Source organism: Sitophilus oryzae, unplaced genomic scaffold (genome assembly GCF_002938485.1).
Source record: "Sitophilus oryzae breed Bouriz unplaced genomic scaffold, Soryzae_2.0 scaffold_1624_pilon_pilon, whole genome shotgun sequence".
Taxonomy (NCBI): Eukaryota; Metazoa; Arthropoda; class Insecta; order Coleoptera; family Curculionidae; genus Sitophilus; species Sitophilus oryzae.
The window spans coordinates 1-3,849 of NW_022146308.1; positions in this window are offsets into that span (position 1 = coordinate 1).

Genomic DNA, 3,849 nt, shown 5'->3' on the forward strand with positions numbered 1-3,849 from the left:
ATACAGGCATATTACGAGGTATATTATTTTCTGATAAATTTAGGTTTTCCTGGTCTGTAGTAAGTAAAGTGATATTATTTTCCTCGATAGTAGTTATTTCTGCTTCTTCACTCCTTGGTATTTTTGGGGTGGTTCATCACTCTACAAATTACAAAAAAATGTTACATCACGATTAATCAAAGTAAACAAACAAATTATTAAAATTATAAGCTTTGGTCACATTTTGAATTGTTTAATACGACGCGACGACTGGAAATTCTAAAATTTTTGTAATTATTTGCATAAAAAATCGATACCTATATTCTTATTCTATACTATAGATGCATTATCTAAACAGGTGCATTAGGTAAATGTCTCTTACCTTCAAATGTAGAAAATAAATGCTCTAATTTCCATTTTTTCAGAAACTCCTTCGAAATGAACGTGCTGATTCCCTCGCCAATCATAAATATTTACTTAGAGTTCATAAATTTCACCAATACTTCTTCCGATGACTATAAATAAAATCAAAAAACTCTGTGTTTAATCCGGCTCTGTCTTACACCACCAACTGAGAACACTTGTGGAACCTCGGGATCGCCCCTGTCTCGTTCGGCTCGAAAATATTTGTTTATGTTTCGTAATAGCCTGCTGGATTATGCCGAACAAGAAAAACTTTATTTCCAAAGCCAAATGATAACTCGAGAGAAGGAGGGTATCAGAAAAAAACGAGAACGGACTATGTATTTACATTATTCGTTGTGGATCTGTGGTATCTTCGAGAAAAGAAATATTTTTGTTTGGATCGTAAATCTGTCCCAAAAGGGTGTGTGGTTTCTATTAAAGGATGGGCCGAGGTGAACCGGGTTCTTTGTGTAAATTTATCCGGGCTGTGTTGAGAAAATTACGGTTGTTATTGCCTAGTTACAGGACGGACTAAAAACTTGAGCGATATTATGAAAATAGATTAACAGTTGAAATAACAAGGGTTTTTCTTTATTTCAACATTTGAATTGATAAATTATGCTCTTTTGCTTTTATACTCTGTTTTTTTTCTCAGGAAAGATTTCGACAGACGATGACAGAAGAAAAACAGATGACGTCCCATACCAATCTATTTATTTTACTAAAAAAAGTTTCTAATAATTTTTAAGTTAACTATGGATGGGTTTAAATATAAATCCGTCATACGTCGTCTCTTGTTGTTTTTAACCAGTTTTATTGGTTTATTTCAAAAATGACAGATTGTATTTCAATTTTATTGGTTTGACGGAACGATGAACGACAAACGGACGCCGATGCGTATGAACTCGCCTTTAGATTTTTGACGCTTGTCAAAGTCTTGCCAAATTATAGGTTATAATTTTGTGTCAACTTGTGTCAACTTTGTCAAATACCCTGCGTTTTGGAAGATGATGCATTTTGATTCGTGTTATTACCTGTGTTTTGTGTCTTTTGAAGTCAAGTGGAGGAAAAATTGAGTGAAAATTAACTATAGACCCAGAGCACAGTGTATGGTTAATACTCGCTGCCCAAGCAGAAAGTCTTATACACCAATAAAGTTACCCTCAATAAAGTTCGTATACCATCTTGTCGTAGATAAGTGCATCTCGAATATAGTAGGACCATACTAAACACATACTAAAAACTGGAGTAGCTGTAAAATATCGACATCACATGATAGGTAAATAATGGATTTTAATACTGCAGAAAAATAATGTCAAAAGGTACTGGTTTAAAAATATTAAGATTAAAGTTAATTAATCAACCTTTAAGGTATAAAATTTGGTATTATTATTAATAAAATAGTTTGTTTTATTTATGTTGTTTTATTTATTCCTGTGGAATATAACAAATTTGTATTTGTATATATAAGTTATATTGATAAATATAATCATAAATGCGGGAAGTTTCATAAAGCTTGAAAGTAAGAAATAGTTCTTTTTTCTATTTTTTTGGTATATGGTGTTTTGTTCGTGTTTGTTTTGTATTAGCACATACCGTTTTGATTAAATAAAATAACTCGATTACATTTTTTCAGTTTTATGCAGTTTTTTTTTCACAATATTTTGAAGTAATCACTTGTCAGTCAAATTTTAAATATTTCTTGCTATGCGTTCCAGTTGTACCAACTTATTTCTTTGTAAAATAAAATAAACTACTTTGAAATTAAAATGACAGACACATCTATCACTGTCAAGGATCTTCTCGTTGGACAGACTATATTTTTATAGCAGGTTTGTTTCTGAAAATTTGCATTTCTAAAAAATAGAAATGCTTTGCTGAGATAACATTTTGTTCGTTTTTTTTAAAAAGTCGTTTTTTTTAAATTTTCACAGTAAAATAACTCCATTATTTTGGACTTGAAAATGAAAAACGATAAAGAGAAAACATGATTCTTTTATCGAGATCTACCACCCCTTAAAATACTTGCACTTATTTCTGGGACACGCTGTATACAAGGTGTTTCAAAAAATATGTGTCATCTCTCGTGGGAAGATAAGATTTCTTTTTCATATCAACGTAGGTCCGATTCTGCTTTGTTTCGTAGCTACAGGGTGTTAAAGTCTTAATAATCTTTCGATTTAATATAATTTTCTTCCACGTACTTTTAGTGATTCGAATGAAATTTTGAGGGTAAAAGTTACTATAAGTGCTACATATTTTAATGCTAAAAAAAGTGTTGATAAATTCATCAGGGACGTGCATATGGGTTATCAGTGGAATATTTAAAAAAAAAACATGTGCGCCACTGACTTTTTTCTTTCGATATCAAAATTTTGTAGGGCGTTCAATGCCGATTAAAAGTTATCTCTTGATATTTGGTCGAATTCGGCCTCCTTAATGAGATAAACGCAATTTTATTTATCACAATTATTAATAAAATTAAAATAAAAAATAAATAAATTATATATTTTACTTAATTTATTATTAAATATTATTACTATTAGTCATTACTACAGCAATTTCAAATAAAAAATAATAGTAATTAAGATAATTACAAAAAACCTAATTTTAAACAGTTTTAACATCCTGTAACTCCAAAACTAACTATAACTCAACTTTTTTTCATATCTTTTGATGAGGAATCAATGAGTATTTATTTAAAACTTTCGCAAGTTAATGATATTATTTTTTTTAAAGGTTCTTGTAACTCTAAAACTATGCATTTCTATACCCATGTTTAAACTGCTAATAAAAAAGTAAAAATCTATACTGATATATAAAATCCTTAAGTGACTGACATACTGATTAATCACCATCCTGCTCAAACCACTCAACGTAAGAAGCTCAATTTTGGCTTTAGGGTGTAGAAGTTCAATAAGAAGGGATTTTTTAAAACAAGTTTAATATTAAAAAAAAAAAAAAAAAAAAAAAAAAAAAAAAATAATTATATTTTATTTAACAAAACGGTCAAGTTTCCGAAAGAAGCGTTCTAGAACCAACCGGTCTATTATTCTTATTTGTTTTTTTTTACAATTTTAAGATTTTATTTAAAAAGATGTATACAGGGTGTTTCAGAAATAATTCCTGGTCATCTGATTAATCACGATCGCCTGCTTAAAGCGCTTGACGTAAGGGTAAAAAGCTGATTTGAGAAAACAGATCTGACTTTAGCCGCCAGAGCGGTGAACGACCGGTTCGATACGAAGGGATTTCGGAAACTCAAGAACTCTCTAAGGGGTGAACTATCCCCTCACACCTATTGTAAACAATATTTTTTATTTAAACACGGTTGGTCTTTTCGGGAAAAACCTTTCTCAAACCCACGTACTATTTCTCCCCCCAGTTTTGTTGTCCCTTTTTCATAATATCTTAGATGTATTTATAATTATACAGGGTGTGTTTCATAAAATATGGGGGGGGGGG